Consider the following 24807-nt stretch of genomic DNA (forward strand, 5'->3'; position numbering starts at 1 on the left):
TGAACTAACCCAACAACATGGTGGTTTCGTCGTGCAATTTACATTTAAATTAGTATTATTAGAAGTAAAAAGAAAGAAATAAACGATAGTGGTAGCGTTAAAGCCATTGGACACTTTCGGCAAACAGTATTGTCCAACGCCCTCACTTCGTGTATCATAACATCTGTATAAAATAACAAATCTGTGAAAATTTAGGCTCAATCGGTCATCGGAGTAGGGAGAAATTAACGGGAAAACCCACCCTTGTTTCCGCACGTTTCTTCGTGTCATGACATAGTTGTTCAAAATACTTCCGTAATTCTCGCTGTCGAGAATTGATGATGTTTTAATGTTTTCTCATAATGGAAAGCATTTCATGAAATAATATTTCAAGAGAAGTCTTTCACCATTACCTTCTGCAAACCCTTGAATTTTTTTTTTTTTTTTTTTTTTTTTTATATGTGAACCTTTTTTTTTATGTTCCGAAAGTGTAAGTAAAATGGCTTTAAGTAACTTACCTGTAGGCATATTGTTATCAGCAAATGAATTAGCACCTGAAGGAGAAAGAAAGATAACAACAAAATAACACTAATAACCTTTTAAAACCAAAAACAAATTATAGACTTAAAGTCACCTGGAAGTGGTATTTTTTCAAAATAAAGCTTTTGTCACTAATATATGTGTTTTGATGAGTGGAATGTGAATAAACAGTTAACTAAGGTTTTTAAAAATCAGTTCTTATGTTATTTACAAATTAAGAGTAGACCCCGACCCGAGAGGGCGCTGTTCGTGACGTCAATCGAGGCAGACTTTGCCTGTAATGTTTGTACGTTTCATTTTTTATTTTTTTTCCGGCAATGCCGACCTGGTGTATTGCTGCTGAATGCAGAAAAAACACTTTTTGAAATGTACCAACTCACGACTTGGACGTACATGTACTTTGCACGTGTGTTTACTATACGCATTGCAGGCAAAGTCTGCCTCGATTGACGTCACAAAAGGGAAAGGCGGAGTCAGCCCCAAACAACTTTATATATTTTTTTTTAACATATAAATCGTGACAAACAAATACTAAAAAAATTGTTTTATTGTTCGTAAGCATATACTCTTATGTTTGAAAGAAAAAAAAATATTTCCAGGTGACTTTTACTCCTTGGCTATGTGGATTTTTATCAGATCGTCTTCAGGCTGTTAGATATAAGGGTGATATTTCTGCTTGGGAGAGATTGCATGCTGGAGTTCCCCAAGGGACAAAAACTGGGCCCATTGCCTTTTTAGTAATGATCAATTATTTTGTTCCTGATCTTCCAGCAGTCGAACATTACAAATATATGTCGATGATCTGACTTTAAGTCAGACCCTCTCTAATCCTAACGAGAGCTCCAACATGCAAAATGTGCTTAATGACCTAAATCAATGGACTGATCTGAATAAAATGAAACTTAATCCCGCCAAATGCCAGTACATGAATAACAGTTTTCAACATACCCAACTTGATCCGCCCACCTTCGACATTTTAGATTCTCAAATGAATCAAACTGATTGTTTGAAGTAATTTCAAGTGGGATTCCCAAGTTAACAACATGTGTGGTAATTTTAACCGTAGACTGTTCTTTTTACGCCAGCTTAAACGTTGTTTTATTTCTTTCAAGGATCTGTTAACTGTATATGTTGTATATGTCCGACCCACTATCGAATACGCCTGTCCTGGCTGGTACTCAGGATTTACTAAAACACAACTCATAACCCTTGAAAGGTTACCAAAAAGGGTTGTTCGTATCATTCTGGCTAGTCAGCCAAATACATCAACATCATATGTGGAAATATGCCAATTGTTCAGTTTGCCTACAATCCCTGATAGACTGAGTCATTTATTTGTAATTTTGGTAAGACCTTGTTTGAATCACTTTTTCAATTCACAACTCACGGTAATCTAATCATGTGACTGAACATTGTGCTGAGCATTCTTTAAAAAAAGGTACAGAGGCTTAAATAAGCCATGGTGCCAATATGTTTTTAATATATCTGGAGATTTTTGGGGGGTAACCCATATATCATTATAACTATTGGTATTAACATTTAATGCACTACCGGCTGGTAAACATCTCAAGCAAGAGGAAAATCATGGTATCCAATTCCCTACACTGGCAGAATAAAAATTGTTAGCAAGTGTACCAACAAATCTACCTATAATTAAAGGCAGTGGACACTATTGGTAATTACTCAAAATAATTATTAGCATAAAACCTTACTTGGTAATGAGTAATGGGGAGAGGTTGATGGTATAAAACATTGTGAGAAACGGCACCCTCTGAAGTGCCATAGTTTTCGAGAAAGAAGTAATTTTCCATAAATTTGATTTCGAGACCTCAGATTTAGAACTTGATGTCTCGAAATCAACCATCTAAACGCACCCAACTTCGTGTGACAAGGATGTTTTTTTTCTTTCATTATTATCTCGCAAGTTCGATGACCGATTGAGCTCAAATTTTCACAGGCTTGTTATTTTATGCATATGTTGAGATACTTCAACTGTGAAGGCAAGTCGTTGACAATTACCAATAGTGTCCACTGTCTTTAAACGCACCAAGCTACACAATGAATCTCCCGAAGGGAACACAACACTAACATTCCCAAGGGAACAGTAAAATTAATATTTTAGCCCATAAAATAACTGTGATGTTTCCCTGGAAAAGTAGTAATTTCACCGTATGCTAGTCGGTCCGCCGTATCACGGTCATTAGTCTTAGTAAGAGACCCTCGTTAAGGACCGATTCCCCCGTCTGATAGGCGCTAGCCTTTGGTCAAGGCGCACGCGGCACACCGGATAGCACGCACAACCCCAAAAACGTAACGCACGAAAAAAGACGAATTTGCATCGAACGTTCTTGTGACGTCATGCAAGTAATAGTGGCTTCTTTTGACCAGCGACTCACCACGCTAATGCATTATGCATTAAATTTTCTCCCACCAAAATCGTTGGCAAATGTAAAGGAAAACATAAGGCCCCATAACGAATTGGTAAAGGCGCTTCGCGGCTTCGCCGCTCGCGGTGACTAAAGGCTAGTGTTACATTCTAAATGAGTTCATTTGATAAACTTAAGTGACGACATGAGATTTTCATGGTGTTGATTGGTCTGAGTTGATGTGCATCACCTGACGCACCAACAACCAATCAGCGCAGAGAAATCTCTGGCATGAACCAAACAGTTTATAACGCGACGCCATCTTCTTTTATGTGTCACGTCGATCACCCGGACTCTCAAACTGCAGTTTTTTCACTGTAAAGAAGTCGGTCCATATAACAAAAACAAACGTAACACTTCATCAGAATAAGGTACAGAGTGTCCCTGGTGTGTAGACAAGAGGCCAGGCCGGGTGAGAGTGACATGGACGACGTCGTAGAAGTAGAGTGTTCAAACAGATGCTTCTCAAAACACTTCCATGTTGTGTGGTAAGTTAATAACATGTACACGTTACACGCGGAGTCTCACACTTATTTAATAATAATATAATAAACTTGTTTTTTCATGTTATGAAGAGTATCAATTTTAAACGACCGTAGTCAGACAAACATACGGCCCAAAATGTACAAACAATCGATATGTGACGTTAAGCCATGATGTGTAGACAATTTCAACAAGTTTGACAATTTTTACATGAAACTTTTAAAGCAATTCGCGTTGTTATTTCCAACTAGAAATGCGAGTTTCGTTCCGTCAAAGTACAAGACAGCCTGGCGCTACTCATCAACGTGAACCCCCCGTGGAAGGCGTATACACATGTACATGTACATAACGGCATCATGTGCAGCGCACATTAGAACACATGCTCGTACATTTACTCTGTCTGAAGACTCGAACACAATTGTTTGTTTGACCGTTAAATTGGGGAAGCTCCACTGTCATCCATTTACTTGGTATTCATGGACATTCAACCACCTCCCCAACACTCTTCGTTACAATACTTTTTTAGTAAAGTTTTCAGGTATTATTGAATATAATCTTTGTCCATGTCTTTTCAGACAAGACGAAGTCACCAGGTGAAGCACCCATCAGGCACAATGATGACATGGAACATTAGACAATGATTTCATTCTGTATGACCATGGAGGTAGAATTATGACAGGGGCATCATCCGTACAGCTAGTTGCAGGACGTCAGTAACACAATGACTTTGGTATTTTCACCGCTAAGCAAGTCTATGAAGTATGATGATGCATGCATTAGACTTGACCTACCTACACCATACAGGATCAAACACTTGGTTCACTTCACATGCTCACCTTTAAAAAATGTCTTGTAAAAGTTTGAACACATTTTTTTAACGTTTTGTTTAATTTGTTTAATTGACGCAATGCTTTTTCACATCTGGATTCAGCACCCCAAAAGTAAGTAAATAAGCGGTAATATTTTTCAGGATAACCAGATTTTTTTTTTAAATCCTGTGTGAAAAAAATAATTTAAAATTGATTGTTTTTTAATTTTATTTATTGTGTATTTTGTTGTATAAAAGAGAATAAGTTGCTGAAAAACAAAAGATCACAGTGCTAGTCTACACATGGTGTTACCACAAACCACAGTACATTAAATAGCCTATGAAATAGGACTAATTCTTCACCAAAATCTGTTTTTTTTATGACAAAATAGTTACAACTTTTCATTGCCATTGGGTGTGTTAACTTTTTTGTTTTTGTGTTTGCGTATAATCATATATTCATGAAAAACTTGGATGTGATGCAAGGATGATGGTTGTTCACAAAAAAATACAGATTGTTTTGTTCATGTTTAAACTCAACTAATATTTGGCTTTTTTTTCAGGACATAAAACACAATGTCCACATGCTTCCACTAAACTCACACAATTCGAGATAATGATGTAAGAAAGCTTCCCTTAAAATATTACTTGCTGAGGTGCTGTTGTTGTTAAGTAATGATTAAAACAAGTGTTTACAATTACAAGGTAAGCGTGTAAGTTTACAAACGTGTAAGTTTAGTGTAAATCTGTGGACATTGTGTTTTATACTACAACAGGTATTCCAAGCTTGTATAATCGTTCAGACTATTGTGAGGTGGCAGGAATTATTTATGTGTACAACCATGATGTTGTAGTTTGGCCTTCGATGACATCACATTATTTGCTCATGAATTTTCAAAATTCAAATTTCAAAAAACTAAATTCAGAAAGAGTATAAAGTTATTTGTACAAAGGTTATTCCTAACGTTATTTCTACAAGCATTAAAATTGTGTAAATTGTATATAATTATTTTTTCAAATAAAAAACAAACAAAGGAAAAGTTAATCTTTGGACTATGTTCTTCATTTGTTACTTGCTGTTTGAGCTCTTAAACATTGGATGTTTAGGTATTAAACATTTTAATGTTTAATTTCTTAACATCTAGTGTTTTAATCTAAACATCTAGATGTTTTATGTCTAAACATATAATATTTAATATCTAAACACCAAGTGTCCTATTGCTAAACACTAAGCATGCCTAAACATGTTAATCAATAGGACATGTTTACATGCAAGAAATTGTTTAGCAAAGAAAGCAAAACTTTAGCAAGAAAGACTGACAGCAAGAAAGTGTTTAGCAAAGTGTTAGACTATAAACACTGTTTTTAGAGTGTATGATACAACAGTGCGGTTTTAGAGCGGAATGGTTCATACTGGTACACATCAGGGAGTATTAACGGGGACAGTTTTCCTTCAGGGCTGGTCGTATATACCATCATTCCTTTTCGTATTTCATTGCGTTTTCATCCAATTAAAATATTCCATGGCAGCCGGATAAAATAAATTGCGGCCTTTTGTATACATCGGGTCCTCCCTTAAGGGGTTCTGCCGAGTAACACGTAAAGGTGACCCCGGTTCGATTCCCGGTCGGGGCCATATGTGAGTTCAGTTGTGCGTTGGTTCTCTGCTGTGCCACGAGGGTTCTCCAGATTATCCGGTTTTCCTCCCTCAGGAAAAAATCAAACACTTTCGATCTTGGCTGTGCTCCGTGGTCATAATGGGTTGATGTGGCTGGCAGCTGAATGCGCCCTTGCATGCCTGCTTCTGGAACACGTTGTAGCCGCATCCTTCGCAATTCAGCTCTTAGCTGCAAGTAAGGATGATTAGCCCCCCAAATTATTATTATTATGTAAGTAGGTTTTGATTCTTTGCATGGTGGAAATACGATATGGAAAAGTTTGCAGTAACACCATGTAATGACTATCTCTAATGAGTTGGGGTGGTTCTGAAAAGAACCGTTGGTTTAATGGTACGCCTAATGGTTTAGGAAGCTACGGTGGCTGATCTCCGCCAACAAATAAACACTTTTTCAGTATGGCGTTATAACGCCTTATAACGGCGTTATAACGCCCTAAATAAGGGCGTTATCTAAGGGCGTTATAACGGACTATTTTAAGGCGTTATAACGCCCTAAATTACGGCGTTATAACGCTGCGAAATAACACGGTTGGCCATTTGTCGACAAGGTAAAAGGAAAACTGCGCATTTTTCGAGGCTTGTTGGGTGGATCATTGTATTCTACTTTTTGACAACATCTTTCTACCCATATGCATTTTATAACAAACGGTTACAAATGCTTTCCAAAGACCAACTCGACCGATCCAATGTTGAAGTTACTATTGTTTAAGTTTTGTAAAGTTTTTGATGTTTTCTTCATAAGTAAAGGGCTAAAGCGTGTAATTATTCTACTCTTCCACAAGTTTTTTTTTTCCAGAGGGAGAAGGTAAAAAATAAAACAGCGTTTCATGCTACTTCGCTACGCTCATACGCATGAAAAACAGTTTAGTGTTAATGGACACGCCATAATAAAGGAAAAAGGAGGCAATAGGATTTGATTCAAATTATTTATTTACAGCATGGGATAATGGTGGTATCACAAACGGCTTTTGAATAAATTTAACAGGGGTGAACAGATATTTGTCTTGACCCAGATTGATCCCGGCAGCCTGTAAAAATCGGCGTAAAATCGCAACTGGTGAGTAGGTGTCCAGTGTGTCGCAAAGAAAAGCAGTACTACCATCCCTGAAAATGTCAGTTTTTGATTTTGGGATAAAGATTGAAATACCCTTATTGTTTGGCAATTCAGAAAAGTGGGTAGCCTTCATACCTGCCATCTCATTGTGTCGAAAAAGGAGAGCATATTTGAGGTAGACATAACAAGCAGATCTAAGATCTAAAAGCGAGGCATCATGACCCGCGAAAAGGTTTACAATGGCTTTGACTTGACTTGCTCAGGGAAATTGGCTGTTTTTGTGCAGGCGGATGATGGAGTTCCCGCCTATAGCTGACTACCACATGTTGAATGATGGGTGCATCAAGCGGGTTACTTTTGACATTAACCAATGAATGTAACCATCTCAATGAAGCAGCAGTAGAAATCAAAGGACTTTCAGAGTTTGAATGTGATTTTATATGTGACAAGTAAATTGATAACACTTGTTCAGAAAAGGGGAGCACCAGAGGAATACCTTGCGATTCTAGCCAGGATAAAAATTGACGACATTTATAGAAATAAGCCATAACCGTACCCTCGGATTTAGCAAATATTACATCTAGCAGCATTATTTCTTTCTGGGCTTGGAATTGGAGGGGGAAATCGAGCCAAAATGGGTGGTTGTGGACTATCTGTATGCACAAAAAAGAAAGGAATAATTAAGAATGAAAATAATCATGTGAAACTCATCACTGTAAAAGAGTGAGAAGGGATTAAATTTGAACAAAGTCTAGATATGCGGCTGCAACGCAGCCCTTGAAATCATTTGAACCAAGCAGGGAGTTGTGATTTCTGCCATGTTTAAGCGCGAGATAACCAACTTCAGTAATTAGGTCCTTGACCCAGGTACGGTATTGGGACCATAGTAAAGGCCAGAAGGGTTGCGAAGGCCACCAGGGGAAAATTATTACGCCTTTACATTTGCAAAGATGCATGTGTTTAAGTGTGGATGCCACTTCAGCTACAGGAGGAACCAACAATGCATTCTCACCGTGCCAGTTCTGGACAAAGGCGTCTACACCCGAAGAACCTGGGTTCCAAAAACGAGAATAAAATCGGGGCAGTTTAGCATTATAAGAAATAGCGAAGCAGTCAATTGTGAATGGACCCTAGCGAGCATCGATAACAGAGAAAAACTTTTCTGAAAGGGACCAATCGTCCGTGTCGAGAATCCTACTGGCAAAATCAGCTTGGTAATTTTTAGCCCTGGGTATCCACTCAACATCAATGCGAATAGAGTTGTTCAGACAAATATTGAAAATATCAACAGCCAGATTGTTAAGGTTTGGTTTCATACTCCCGGACTCGATAATTTTTGCTGCACGCTGACTATCGGTAAGCAACTTCAACTCAGATGAATCAAAGGTAGGAAAGACAAGAGCGCAAAGCGAATCGCCTCGAGCTCGCGCCAAGTGGAACTTTGGACTGATTCTGTGTTAGTCCACAATTTGTGGGCTGTGTGAACCTCGTTACAGATTATAGCACCCGCACCGGTGGAGCTGGCGTCTGAGCAAATTATCTTGTTAACAACTCGGTGAGCAAAAACAAAACGAACATTCAAAATGTTGGCATTAGCTCTCCAAAACTTAACTTCAGAAAGACAGAAATTTGTAAGAACGACTGGAACGTTTTCATCAAAGGCTGCTGCGATTGTCATTTGACAGTGACGAGTCATTAATCTAGAAATACTACCAACAACGGGGGACAACGAAATTATTTGGCCTACGAATGAATGCAAATCTCTTATTGTGAAAGATGTATGTTGCTGTAGAAGGAAATCAATAGATTTATTAATCTTAACGATCCTACGATCAAGAATCTTAAGTGTACCCTGTGCAGTGTCCCATCTCATACCCAACCAATCGATAGAATATACAGGGCTCCAAATACTCTTAGAAATGTTGTATACAAAACCTGCTTCTAAAAGATCGGAACGAATGTGGTTAGAGATGATTAAGGCAATCTGGTTGTGTTTTGATGATTCCTTAGACCTAGGGATGTTAATGAAACCATCATCCAAGTAGAGAGCTATTAAAACTCCACATGACCTCCAGTGGGTGACCAAAGGTTTCAGAGCTTTGGTAAATATGTAAGGAGCGGATTTGAGCCCGAAAGGCAAAACCGTAAATTAGAAATGTCTTACTACCCCGTTAATAGACCAAGAAAACCTCAGGTAACATTGGGAGGCAGGGGCAATGTCAAAATGATGGTAGCCCGATTTTAAATCGAATGTAACCATGGGAGCATTTTGTGACAGAAATTGAATACCCGAATTCCAGTCGTCCAATTTAAAGCGCGTTTTTGGTATGAATTTGTTGAGAACGCTGAGATCAAGAATAAGCCTATTTTTCCTGGAAGCTGAGCATGGGACAGATAAAGGGCTGTTCACGTAAGAAGGATGAAACTTTTCTGAAATACGGGAAGAAGCCAGTAAATCTAAAATGGAATCTGATACAAATTTGGCCTTGTGTAAGGCCGACTTATTATTCTTGAAAAACATAGGATTACATAACCTTGCTCGATTATTGATAAAATCATGTCAGGGGAACCTATATCACGCCAGAATTGAACATGTTGTTTTAATCTCCCTTTAACTGGTAAATTATCAGACTGTAAGGATGCCTTTTCAGGAAAACAATGTACCTTCAGAACGTCATCGAACTTATTGCAAATACTGTCTTTACTGTGCCTTTGGCAATGTTGAGGCAGTGCTGGTACTGGCGGTATCAAAAGATCCTGTCTGAGCACTTCCCTGGTTGCCTGCTTGGAGCAGTGCTCTCTGGAACTGGTAGGATGGGGCGTGCCATGATTGGGGTCTCTGCCCGATGAAAGGGACGGCTGGTGTTGGTCTTGTCTGATTTCGGTAACGTGAGTAGGTGTTGGAACCAAAGGAGTAGGGGCAATTTCTGGACCAGTGGCCGGACATTCCACAGGAGAAGCACGATTCAAAAGACGGCCTGCCTGAAAAAAGCACAATTTTTGAGAAAAAAAGAGAGAAAGCAAAACGGTGACTGGAAATACAAAATATACTAAACCCTTTGCCTAGGATCGGGAGGGTGGGAGGGCACGAAGTCAGGTTTAAGTATTATTGGCAAAGATAGATGATACTCGGTGTGTTTGTGAAATCACCTGAATGGGGAAGCTGAGAAAGCGCTTCATTTATATAGGGGTACGCTTGAATGAATTAGACTATCAAACACAATGGTATGGGTGCATCTCTGACGCAAGAAAAGCATAAAATGCAAATTAGAATGAAGGCCTATGGCGCGCCAAACAGACAAAACTAAATTTTTCCAGCCAATCTGTCTTTTTAAGAGTAATTATATTATGCCAAAGAATTCAAAAAAAATATGAAAACTTGTAGATTTAGCATCCGTTTCAAAAAACAAAATATTAAGAAACAGCCAATGGGGATAGCATACAAATTATATTTATTAAATAATTTCCACAGAAACGACACCTATCGATTAATGTTAGCATAAAACCATCAGCTAAAAGCAAGGTCCATGGTGACAATCATTTGTGTAGTCCTCATCACGAAGGGTGACAATATGTCATGTACATATAGCAAGAATGTAAAACACACCTAAAACAGAACTCACAGAAAAAAAATAAAATAAATAAAAAATCACAGATTTACAAATAACTTACAGGGTTTACAGAAGTTAGTGGTGAAATACTTCTCTTGAAATATTGTTCCATGAAATGCTTTACTTTTTGAGAAAACAGTAAAACAATATCAATTCTCGTTAACGAGAATTAGAGATTTATTTTAAACACAATGTCATGACACGGCGAAACGCGCGGATACAAGGGTGGGTTTTCCAGTTATTTTGTCCCGACTCCGATGACCGATTAAGCAGAAATTCCATAAGTCTCTCAGGGCATAAAGACATAAATTATACAATGAGAGAAAGATGAGCAGTTTCAAACAATGAGTTTTAACAGGGACTTAAAACAGTGAAAAGAATTAGCCCTGCGAATATGCTCAGGAAGACCATGGGAAGACTATTTAAAAGAAACTGTGCGGCATATCAAAACTTCTTGTGGCCATTTTAAGTGGTAGAAGCTCTTATTGATAGCAATGACTGCATGAATACTGGTATAATATTGATTTAGAAACAGTCATGAGTGTGTAAAAATTGCTGTTATGTCACGAGACAAGCCTGAGTAAGCAATATGTATTTGTCCATTGCCTGAAGAGTCATGGGATATAAGCATCAGTTTGAGTTGTAGAGATCAGGCTGAGATGAAAACAATGGGTGTGCAATAGGCCTAAAGTATTAATACGCCATGTAACCGTTCTTATCAATCCAAAATATTTAGCCTAACATAGCTGCGCTTCCGCCGTTTAGCGGCGTGCATCAAAGGGCAATATTTTGACGTCACAGTTGAAGGCATGCTTTGTCACTTCTATAGTGCAACAAAGCGGCTATACAAAACGGGGCACCACAATGTGGTAACATGCCATGGTAAAATTGGGCTTTGTGGCCCTTTATAACTTCACAAGTTAAGTACGTCACCTATTTCCACAATGTAGGCCTAAAGAATACTAGCCGGGGCAGGGTCCCGACATAGTAGGATGGTTTGACCTCACGAATGAACAACAATAATGGGCCCCGAGAATGTGAGTTGATCTGGCCTCACAGTAAGTTTAATATTATGATAATATAAATGATGAAATTTATAATGGTAGACATAGAGTTTTTTTGTTAAATACAAAAACACGGTATTCGGTTGGACGTTACGTGATGACGTAGTTCAAAAACATTGAACCATCAAGATGTTTTTTATATAATGTGTCGTTATTTTATAGTTAAACTTGTATCACACTTTTGAACGCCTTGTTTCTTCACGAATGCAATATGTTTGTGTGAGATTGGCATCAGTTTTTTTGTTTGCAACTTATGAAAGCCCTTTAAAACTCTAGCTCACCCCTGCACTGGATGCTGCACACAGATTTGATAATCAACAGCGCCCTCTTTGGTGGGCAAAAAGAGAGCACTGTTGGGAATGTCCCCAAAAACTTTCGCGCCATATGATTTTTACAAATTTTAAACGTTGTTTTATTGTTATTTAATACCCGATGACGTAATTTTGAAGGTTCAACTATCTGTTGAGTTTCAAGGTTCAAATCGATCTCAATCTTGAGTTATGCCGTAGATAAGCTCAAAAGTTTTTTTTTTTCTTTTGCTGAAAAAAACACGAAGGCGAACTTTGACCCAGGGTAACGACCCCGAAGTTAAGGTCGTACGATTTTGGCGTTAACTTTTCAAATGTTTCCCAAGTCTTTATCTATCCGATGCCCAAGTATGAACATCATAGCTTTTATATTCGTTGAGATACATCAACAAGTAAATTGTAATTTTTTAACATTAGGAACCTTGTCAATGACGTCATCAATGACGTCATCAATCCAAAAAAGTGTCGGTTTCATCTACTCATTATTACCTATGTGCATAGTAAGTTTTAAGTTTGTACAAATTTTACTTTTGTTTTAAAGCTCAAAAGTTGTTTTTTTTTTATGTAAAATACACGAAAACGAACTTTGACCCAGGGTAACGACCCGGAAGTTAAGGTCATACGATTTTGGCGTTAACTTTTCAAATGTTTCTTAAGTCTTTATCTATCCGATGCCAAAGTATGAACATCATAGCTGTTATATTCGTTGATATACAGCAACAAGCATATGGTCATTTTTCAACATTAAAAACCTTGTCATGACCTCATCAATGACGTCATCATTCCAAAAAAGTGGCGGTTTTATCTACTCACTATTGCCTATGTACATAGTAAGTTTTAGGTTTGTACAAGCTTTTCTTTTGTTTTAAAGCTCAAAAGTTGTTTTTTGATGACAAAATGCGGAAGCGAACTTTGACCCAGGGTAACGACCGGAAGTTAAGGTCATACGATTTTGGCGTTAACTTATCAAATGTTGTCCAAGTATTTATCTATCCGATGCTGAAATATGAACATCATAGCTTCAATATTTGTTGAGATACAGCAACAAGCAAATTGTAATTTTTCAACATTAAAAACCTTGCCATGACGTCATCAATGACGTCATCATTCCAAAAAAGTGGCGGTTTTATCTACTCACTATTGCCTATGTACATAGTAAGTTTTAGGTTTTTACAAGCTTTTCTTTTGTTTTAAAGCTCAAAAGTTGTTTTTTGATGAAAAAATGCGGAGGCGAACTTTGACCCAGGGTAACGACCGGAAGTTAAGGTCATACGTTTGTGGCGTTAACTTATCAAATGTTGTCCAAGTCTTTATCTATCTGATGCCTAAGTATGAACATCAACGCATTCATATTCGTTGAGATACAGCGAAAAGCAAATGTCGTTTTTCAACTTTAAAAACCTTGCCATGACGTCATCAATGACGTCATCATTCCCAAAAAGTGGCGGTTTCATCTACTCACTTTTGCCTATGTACATAGTAAGTTTTAAGTTTGTACAAGCTTTACTTTTGTTTAAAATTGCTGGAGAAGGTTCGCAGGGAAAGAAGAACACGAGGGAAAAAAAAAAAAAAAACAGAACAATAACAATAGTTGTTCGGCTGTTGGCCGAACACCTAAAAATTATTACAAAAACACGGTGTTCGGTTGAACGTAACGTGATGACGTAGTTCAAAAACATTGAACCAAAAAGATGATTTTTTTCTACCATGTGTCGTTACTTTATAGTCAAAGGCAGTGGACACTATTGGTAATTACTCAAAATAATTATCAGCCTAAAGCCTTACTTGGTGACGAAATGGGGAGAGGTTGATGGTATAAAACATTGTGAGAAACGGCTCGCTCTGAAGTGACATAGTTTTCGTCCATTTGTTCAGACAGGGTTGAATTAACGGAAAATACCAAAAAGAAATCAAATCAGACATGGGGTATAAGTTCATGGTGAAATAAATATGGAAAAATACGTTTATAAATAATATAAGAGGATGAATGATCAATACTTGACATTGGTTAAAGGCAGCGTGAAAGCAACAGACATAAATGCATCACACCCCTACATAAACTATAAACGAAAGGAAGCTGAATAGTGGATGTTTTCAGGCAGTGTACATTTTCTTATACGCTGACCCACTGACCCAGGTCGCTTCTGATTGGTTTATGAAGAAAAACCTACGAAACCAAAAACAAGTTGTAAAGGGCCCATTGTAGTTTGCGTCTTGCTTGTGGTCGCGGACAAAGGTCTAGACAGCTTCGCACTAAGGACTACCTTCAAAGAAACATTCGTTGAGGCTTTGTTAAACTTTACGAAAACACTTTCACAGCCAGTAGTTTCATGCTTTATGAACTTGCCTTGGCTTTTCACCAATAAACTATCTGACCTTTATTGTGTATAATATTTTAGGGGGTTTTGGTGGGAAAAGTGTTTACATTTTCACCACTATTATTCATGTGAACACAATCTGTACGTTGCATATATTTATATTTTGGTGGGTAAAAAGTTATAGATTTGTCCCAAAACGTATTTTTGATATTTTATTATAAACTATCCCCTTAGGCATCAAACTTTTGAAAGTTCGCTCACACACCGAACAAGATGTGAGCTTGGTTTAATTTAAGATTGCCGTGACGAACGCCCAATTAATTATTTAATTCCGTCGATCAATCGATTCACCAAGATTTAAAAAGTAAATATAATTTGTTGTATTTACCCGTGCTTCTTTAATTGATGATCACATTTAACGAGTGTTTTTCAAGGAACATTAGCAATACGGCTTTTTGCTAACAAAACAGTTGCTGGCAGTGTAAGCACTTTATGTATTAATTGTGTATTTATTAATTGTAATCCACCATACATAAACTGACAAACCTGTACAAGTTTGAGATCGATTGGCCATCTGGGTCTCGAAAAATAGTGAAAAACCGATTCTACATTTTGCATGACATCGATTAAAAAAAAAAATGAATAAAATGCTCACTGAGCGATAAACTCTAAAATAAAATTGTGATTTTTCAACATTAAAAACCTTGTCATGACGTCATCAATGACGTCATCATTCCAAAAAAGTGGCGGTTTCATCTACTCACTATTATCTATGTACATAGTAAGTTTTATGTTTGTACAAGCTTTACTTTTGTTTAAAAGCTCAAAAGTTGTTTTTTTTTTGATGTAAAATTCACGAAGGCGAACTTTGACCAAGGGTAACGACCCGGAAGTTAAGGTCGTACGATTTTTGCGTTAACTTTTCAAATGTTGTCCAAGTCTTTATCTATCCGATGCTGAAATATGAACATCATAGCTTCAATATTCGTTGAGATACAGCAACAAGCAAATTGTAATTTTTTTTCAACATTAAAAACCTTGCCATGACGTAATCAATGACGTCATCATTCCAAAAAAGTGGCGGTTTCATCTACTCACTATTATCTATGTACATAGTAAGTTTTATGTTTGTACAAGCTTTACTTTTGTTTAAAAGCTCAAAAGTTTTTTTTTGATGTAAAGTTCACGAAGGCGAACTTTGACCCAGGGTAACGACCCCGAAGTTAAGGTCGTACGATTTTGGCGTTAACTTTTCAAATGTTGTCCAAGTCTTTATCTACCCGATGCTGAAATATGAACATCATAGCTTCAATATTTGTTGAGATACAGCAACAAGAAAATTGTAATTTTTTTCAACATTAAAACCTTGCAATGACGTAATCAATGACGCATCAATCCAAAAAAGTTGCAGTTTAATCTACGCACTAGTGCCTATGTACAAAGTAAGTTTTAAGTTTGTACAAGTTTTACTTTTGCTTTAAAGCTCAAAAGTTATTTTTTTGATGAAAAAATGCGAAGGCGAACTTTGACCCAGGGTAACGACCGGAAGTTAAGGTCATACTATTTTTGCGTTAACTTTTCAAATGTTGTCCAAGTCTTTATCTATCCGATGCTGAATTATGAACATCATAGCTTTTTTGTTCGTTGAGTTACAGCAACAAGCAAATGGTAATTTTTCAAAATTAAAAACCCTGTTATGACGTCATCAATGACGCCATCATTCCTAAAATAAGGCGGTTTCTTCCACTCACTATTGCCTATGAACATAGTAAGTTTTAAGTTTGTACAAGCTTTACTTTTGTTTAAAAGTTCAAAAGTTGTTTTTTGATGTAAAATACACGAAGGCGAACTTTGACCCAGGGTAACGACCCAGAAGTTAAGGTCGTACGATTTTGGCGTTAACTTTTCAAATATTGTCCAAGTCTTTATCTATATCCGATGGCCAAGTATGAACATCATAGCTCTTATATTCGTTGAGATACAGCAACAAGCAAATGGTCATTTTTTAACATTAAAAACCCTGTCATGACGTCATCAATGACGTCATCATTCCAAAAAAAGTGGCGGTTTCATCAACTCACTGGTGCCTATGTACATAGTAAGTTTTAAACTTGTACAAGCTTTATTTTTGTTTTAAAGCTCAAAAGTTGTTTTTTGATGAAAAAATGCGAAGGCGAACTTTGACCCAGGGTAACGACCGGAAGTTAAGGTCATAGCATTCATATTCGTTGAGATACAGCGAAAAGCAAATGTCGTTTTTCAACTTTAAAAACCTTGCCATGAAGTCATTCCCAAAAAGTGGCGGTTTCATCTACTCACTATTGCCTATGTACATAGTAAGTTTTAAGTTTGTACAAGCTTTACTTTTGTTTAAAATTGCTGGAGAAGGTTCGCAAGGAAAGAAGAACACGAGGAAAAAAACAAAAAACAGAACAATAACAATAGATGTTCGGCTGTTGGCCGAACACCTAATAAATAACAGTCAGTTTGTATATAATTTGGTCTCAAGAAGAAGTTTTATGGGGTTGGGCCCCTAGATTGTGAGATGATTTGGCCTCGCAGAGAGCAATAATTATGATAATAATAATGATATTTATAATAATATTTATAGTCAGTTTGTATACAATTTGGTCTCAAAGCCGAAGTTTCATGGGGATGGGCCCCAAGATTGTGAGAGGATTTGGCCTCACAGAAAAAGTATTATGGGATTGGACCCCGAAATGGTGAGATCATGAAAATGTTGCCTCATAGATGCAGTATTATGGGGATGGGCCCCGAGATTGTGAGGTGATCTGGCCTCACAGAAAGTATTATTACGATAACAACTATATATTGTAAATACTAATGATAAAAGTTAGTCTCACTACGAAGTTTTACGGGGATGGGCCCCAAGATTGTGAGATGATCTGGCCTCACAGATGAAGTATTATGGTGTTGGAACCCAAGATTGTGAGATGAGTTTGCCTCACAGATGAAGTACTATGGGGATAGGCCCCGAGGTGGCGAGATGATTTGGCCTCACAGAAGTATCAATTTGATATTAAAACAGTATTTATAATAATATACTAATTATGGTCAGTTGTAAGTATAATCTAGTCTTTCAGACGAAGTTTTGTGGGGATGGGCCCATTGTGAGATGAGTTTGCCTCACAGATGAAGTACTATGGGGATGGGCCCCGAGGTGGTGAGATGATTTGGCCTCACAGTAAGTATCATCTTGATATTAAAAATAGTATTTATAATAATATAATAATTATGGTCAGTTGTAAATATATAATCTAGTCTTACAGACGAAGTTTTGTGGGGATTGGCCCGGAGATTGTGAGATGTTCTGGCCTCACAGATGAAGTATTACGGGGTGGGACCCCGAGATTGGGAGATGATTTGGCCTCACAGAAGTATTAAGACTGGGTTGCTGTAAAAATCAAAGATATTTTTGAAATGTTGGCAGACTTCAAACGATGGATTTTGGCAAAACTCCATGTACGAGTAGGTATGGGTAAACAAAATAAGATTTTCAGAAAGTTTTCCAAGTTTTTACCTTTTTTAAGTGTTGAAATATAGGTGAATTGAAAGTACTAGTACGTCTAAAGGGGAAAACGTTGAAGTTTTTCTTTCACACATATTGCACAACCATGTTTACTCTTTCAGAAAATGTTTTTAAAAATTAACTGTGCGATCATTTTTGGATCGAACCACTATTTCAAATGGGGGTGTTTTTGTCATATTTTCTAATAACGAAAAATAGGGGTATTGAATTGGGCCATAAGTCCGAAAGTGGCACTTTGTGGATTATGACACTTTTATAGTTGGAAGATAAGGTACCGACCTACATAAAAATGCAATAAAATGTTTTGGTATCTTAAGTGCGCGAACACAGTTTTGCCGGAAAGTTAGCACTTTTACAGGGGGAAAAACGCTCCAATTAATGACATTATTGATAGGAAAATATCAGGTATTTTTTTTTTTTAATACCTTTTGGGTAGAAGGGCTTTGAGGTGCATTAAAAAAACTTTTGAAATCACCACATAGCCCGTTGCTATGGTAACAGCTCATTTTGTGTTTTGGCAAATTTTTGCCGATTTTTTGTCTGAAAACTGTATTTTAGCTTATTGCAGCTCAACCCAGCCAATGCGCATTTTTTATAAATTTTTATAAAACCTTTCACATCAATACAACGAGTCGTCCTTTGTTTTACTTGAGACAAACAATAATTGCTTTAACTTTTACCCTTATGCTATTTTTAGAACAGCATTAGCGGATGTCTTTAGAAAATTGCAAAATCAGCATTTATACCCTATTTTTGGCCCTCAAAATGGCAATTTTCCAGGAGTCTCAAAATGTTGTCCTTTCGGTTGTATTTTGGCCAACATTGGTCCTTCCATTTTGAGAACAAATTTTTAGAAATACAATTGTATCCTGTTACATTACAGCCTAAAAAAAAATAAGTTTTTTGAAGTTGTTTTCTTCAGATTGAAATAATAACATAAATAAAATAATACTTTTTAAGTTTTCCATCGATCCGGTACCTTTCATTAGCACCCTGTAGCCTTGTGGACTACCCAACATTGACCAGGAATATTTTGAATGACCTAAGTTTTGGATTTTATACCAGTTACCAATAGTGTCTAGTGTCTTTAAGGAACTTGGAAATTAATTGATTTTCGTAACCATTAATTGTACAGTCACTGATTTTGTGATACCTGTGCGCCGCGTTAAGGACGTGTTAGACATTTTTGATAGTTTAAACGAAAAGCTTTGAACGTCCATTTGTCAAGAAAATTGAAAATTTTGTTGATGATTTTAGCTGCTATAGCCAAATGTAAATGACCACAAACATACAACAGAATGTCTTTGTGATGCATGTTTATACAATTGAAAGTTATATTTATATACTTGTAAGTTGCTTGTCTATATTTTGTGCCTGTGTATTCAATCAACATCATTGTTCAGCATGTAAAAAGTAATTAAAGAGCATTATTTTTTCATATGATTATGAAATTTGCAAAATACATTTTTTTTTTTTTTTTTAAAGCATGGAGTTTCTGGCAACACAGCTCCACAGTTCAAAAAATACAAAAACTTTCTTTTTTAAGTCTGTGATGCATGTTTATACAAATGAGAGTTAGGTTGTCATAAAATGCTTTATTATATTTTGTCAGTCTTCAATCATTGTTAAGCATGTAGAAAGTCACAAAAAGAGCATTATTTTATAACTTTAAATCTATACAATTGCCAAAAAGCATGGAGCTCTGGCAACACTGCTCCCCAGTTCAACAAATACCAAAACATTTTTTCGAAATTCCTACAGACCAGTATCTTATCTTTCAAGCCTGTTAGCAAAACTTTCCTAAATATGCTACTTTCGGACGTCTGACAAACTTAGCAACTCCCTCTATTTCCCAAATTGACCTTTGTTCAAAACACCCCTTTTTGAAATAATGGATTGTTCCATTCACAATTAACTGTACCTGAGTCAGGTGCATTTTGGGAAAGACCAAGGATGTATATTTACCATATTCAGTTGAGAGGCAGGTCATTTAATTTGGTATTTACACAGTGTAAAATGTAAAATGCATTTTTGGAAAGATTAAGGATCTTTAGTTACCATATCCAGCTGAGAGGTAGGTCCACCATTTAGTTTTCACACAGTGAAGCCCTCAACTTTCGGTAATTTTTACTCATGAAAAGTGATAAACCATTTTGGTTGATGGCCTTCACTTGTGCAAAGTATAAACGAAATCCATTTTTGAAAGTCTGCCACCACTTCTTTGATTTTTACAGCAACCCAGTCTTAATTTGGTGTTAATAATGATAATTGAAATAATAATAATAATAGTCAGATTGTATCTTTCAGACAAAGTTTTACGGGGATTGGCCCCGAGATTGTGATATGATTTGGGCCCCACAGATTAAGTATTACGGGGTTGGACCCCGAGATGGTGAGATGAAAATTGCCTCAGAGAAGTATTATTATGGGGATGTGCCCCGAGGTGGTGAGATGATCTGGCCTCAAAGAAAGTATTCAAATGATAATAATAATGGAATTTATAGTAATAATAATAGTAAATTTGTATATATATAATTGGCCTCACGAATGAAATATTATGGGGATGGGCCCCGAGAGTGTTAGAAGGACTTGCCTCACAAATAAATTATCGGATGGGCCCCGAGATGATGAGATGGTTTTGCCTCACAGATAAAGTATAAATGGGGATGGGCCCCGAGTTTGTGAGATGAATTTGCCCCCATAAGATGGAGTATGTATAATGTCACCTTGTAAATTTGAATGTCAATGTATGCCTTGTGCACTAAAGCAAATTTTTGGTCCTTGGTCCACCCGTTTTAAGTGGTCAATAAATATTAAAGAAACCTATGGGGGTGAGCCCCCGAGACGGTGAGATGAATTTGCCACACAGGATGGATTATGTATTAATTAATGTGAAAAAGAAAAAGAATTTGAACAATGTAGGGCGCCTAAGACCTGTGCATTAAAACGAGTTTCGGTCCTTGGGCCACCACTTTCTTATTGTAGTGTATTCAAGTAAATATACCAGAAATATTAGGGGTGGGCCCCCAAGACGGTGAGATGCGGCAGATCTGCCGCACAGATGGACTGTGTATGGGGTGCAACCCCAAGACAAAAAAAAAATGTTTCGCTCCACATATGGAATACAAATACAGTACATTTCAATGCCTAGAGATTGCGAGGTGATTCAGCCTCACAGAAGGTTATGGAATGATATTGCCTCAAATTTAAAAGCAGGTCTGGGGTTATACCCCCCGAGATGCCTAAATGAATTACATTTGTATTTAATTGAGTCAGAAAGATAAAGATTTCTTAGTAAAAAAGTTCAATGATTTGCTTTTGGGTTCATATAGATGTTGGGTCGGGACCAAATATATTGTTTACCGTAAAAGCGTTCTGGCGGAAATGGGCCGAGGTGGTGAGATAAATTTGCCTCTCAAATAAACATTAAGATGCAGTTAATTTTTCTGCGATCGTGGGAGTAATTGGACTGGCAACAAAAAGTGTTATTTATTTATAGTTGGTTCTGAAATCGTGGGATCAGCGGGCCTTGCTGCAAAGAACAATCTTCGGTTGTGGCGATTAAACATCGCTTGGCGCCAGCACGGGCGCAGTACATCTGTAGTCTAGTACGCGAGTGCAAACGGCAGCACTTGTTTTGTCAGAGTTTCAGAGTATGGCAGGTACCTACAAACTACTCAAGACACACACTTTGGGGAGTATATTTCACCACTTCACAAAATCAATCCAGAGGAAACAAGAGAGACGGCGAGCGAAGGGGGTGTACCCTTCGGTGGGTATGTCAGGGACGCTGGCTTAAAAGAAGAAAGGAAGAAGTAGCATGCGTGTAAATAGATTCAAGAGTTTCCATCTGACAAGGTCTGGGGTGAAGGAAATATCTGTGGCTTGCAATGGGTCACCTACACAAATTGTGGTCTTCTAGTATGGAGACAGACTTCTAGTACCGTTGGAGTTTCGGAGTACAAGCGGACGCAAACTCATCCAAGGAGTTGTGGAGCAAAGTCACATTATTCCAAGGGAAATTGGACAGACCGGTTGGCTTTGCATTTGACCCTGTGGCCCTCCTATCAAGCGTGTCAAAAGGGGCTAAAAAGCCGTTCATGTTTCTTTCTAAAGATACCCGGTTCCGGGCTCCTCGGATGGGAGAATGCATTTACTCAACCTTTGTCCTGAGGAAGCTTTGTCAAAAATATTTTACACCGTTTTCTTTGTACCATCTCTAATGGGAGAAGTGTGGGTGACATCGGCTGCAAGGCAGCCTCCAGATCCCTATTTGAGTGGTGACAAAATTTAACATTGTTCAGTCGACGGAGGCTGCGGTCGGCGATAGAAGCTTATTTTTATTATTTTTTATTTTTACTTTTCAGCACATACTATTTTACTCCGTCTAGACGAGGCTTTCCTTCGGTTTCGGGCTTTATAATGTTTCTAAACGAGTATATCAGATGGGCAGAACATCATGCTAGCCTCACATGATGTTCAATGGAGCGTGGAAGGAAGGAGAAGATGGGTGCGTTCGACTGATTGATGTCCAGAGAAGAGACTAACTAACCGGAAGGGATTTTTTTTTTGTAAACGCCTTGAAAACAGACTACGTACGTTAAGCCCTTTCATATGATGCAAATTGTCAAAATAGCTTTTGTAGTTGAGGGCATAGGAACTTATGCATAATGACGACTTGAGAAGAGACTAACTTATCGGAAGGGAAATGTTTGTTGAAAACGCCTTGAAAACAGACTACGTACGTTAAGCCCTTTTATATGATGTATAGATTGTCAAAATAGCTTTAGTGGTTGAGGACCTTATGCATAATGACGACTGAAGAAGAGACTAAGTAACCGGTAGGCAAATGTTTGTTGAAAACGCCTTGAAAAAAGACTACGTACGTAAAATCCTTTCATATAATGTATAGTGAATCGATGAAAAGAATAATTGTTAATAGCTCGCCAACGTGCAAAGAAATCAAAATGAAAATGGTTTACTTTGATACATTTCATTTTTTTGTATTTCTACCACCATATTCAACGGGAACTTTAAACAACATGCATACAACAAATATTCACAAGAAAAAGCCAAGCTGAAAATCTTTTTGCTCATGAAAAATTATAGGATTTTTCAAAACAATAAACTTTCGTTAAACAGCAAAATAAGCCATGCCATTGTTAACTTTTAGACTATTGAAAGAGGCACTTGTTTTCAGTCAAAATGTAAAACGAAGACAAATCGAGGAAATGGCAAACCTAAGCCCCTCGTGAATTTTGACTTAAAGGGAAGGTACACTACACTTGGTGTATCTCAACATAATTATGTATTAAATAACAAACCTGTGAAAATTTGAGCTCAATTGGTCATTGGAGTTGGGAAAAAATGATGAAAGAAAAAACACCCTTGTTGGACGAACCCGTGTGCTTTCAGATAGGAATAAAAGACTTCTAGCTATAGAAGTCTTTTATTATTTTAGTAAGACATTACCTCTTTCTCAAAAACTACGTTACTTAAGACTAAGGAGTCGTTTCCCACAATGTTTTATACTATCAACAGCTCTCCAATGATATGATGTAGCGTGAACTAAATTGGGTTCATGTTTAACCTGTCACAAAACGCCAACAGGAAAACATAACGACAATCAGATATTCTTAACTCACAACTTTTATTCAACTTCTCAAAAACACGTCCACTGGGACAACATCAGCTTCAGAACAACTCAGCAATAATCAATACACGCTAGAAAAAGGGCGCCAAACAACAAACCGCATCCGGTCAGCGCACCTGGATATCTATAATCCTATACACAATGTTAAACAATTGTTATACAATTGTTATACAACAGTCATTGCCGGCATTATTGTCCAATCACAGCATCACAGTTCACATGAAGTTCAGCCCAGCTACGGTGGGAGCACTGTCCTTCCTGATCCGAGGGGGCAATCCAGCGCACCCGGCGGGCCTTTCGTTTATATACATTACGCACAAGTTTTTGTTCGTTACAATATGTTACCAAGTCAGTTTTTAAGGTAGTTTTGAGTAAGTACCAAACGTGTACCTTCCCTTTAAAACATATATAATGAGTTAAGCAATATTTCTACCTGTAGCTGTAGGTTGTATCATGGAAATAAGGAATGCAACACAGCGAGTGGAAATATGTCACTGGTTCCAAAACCATTCCGCTGAACTTTTCATAATTTGCTGTATTCTGAAGAGGCAAAAATAACAAGAAAGTTAAACAAAGTATCTCAAGGAAAATCAATTCAAGCTGAAACTGTTAAAAATAAAGTACAAAAGATTATCATGATAGATAATCAGTTATTGAATTATATTGTGCTCTCTAGCACCAGCTGTTTCAGGGGGCTAGTAAACAAAAATCAAAGCTAGGAGTTGACACAAGGAAAAGTTAGTGGAAAATGCAATTATACTGTTTTTGAAATGAACAACTTATCAACGAAACAAAAGGAAAACGTCACCGCAGGCTTTTTTAAACACGCTTGTCATAAAACATGACTCACATAAAACTTATATTATAACAGGCTGACCAGTATTTCTTACAAGTCACACAGTTTTACCTCACCGTTCGACAGCCAATGGTCATGAATACCAAACATACCCTAGTTCAAAAACATTACCACACTCACCAATTAATAATAAAGGATAGTATTTATAACACTCGTTTTGAAAGCATTGATTTTCACACAAAGCTTACCATTCATACCACCGTGTAGACTGCCGTTAATTCGGTCCAAAGCACCCTTCACTTTTGGGGACTGGTTGATCAATGTTACGTCTCTGCTTCTCTGTGTTTGATCAAAACACGACAAATGCCGTCTTTTTCTGCCTGTATTTTCTCACGTAATTAGAAGTCTTACGAACCACTGAAGTAGGTGGCCATCTCAGCGTAACTTTGTCTTCAATTTAACCTTTACCATTATGCCATCAGAAGTGCAAAAAGGAAACAATTTCACGCCGAAAATGCAGTGGCATTCGTTTCCGTTGC

General features: G+C 37.3%; 1 pseudogene; it reads right to left on the minus strand.

Moving 5' to 3' along the window:
• Positions 1–6837: 6837 nt before the first annotated feature.
• LOC139942696 (uncharacterized) lies at positions 6838–19755 on the minus strand (annotated as a pseudogene).
• Between the last annotated feature and the right edge of the window lie 5052 nt (positions 19756–24807).

Source organism: Asterias amurensis, chromosome 10 (assembly GCF_032118995.1).
Source record: "Asterias amurensis chromosome 10, ASM3211899v1".
NCBI classification, from domain to species: domain Eukaryota; kingdom Metazoa; phylum Echinodermata; class Asteroidea; order Forcipulatida; family Asteriidae; genus Asterias; species Asterias amurensis.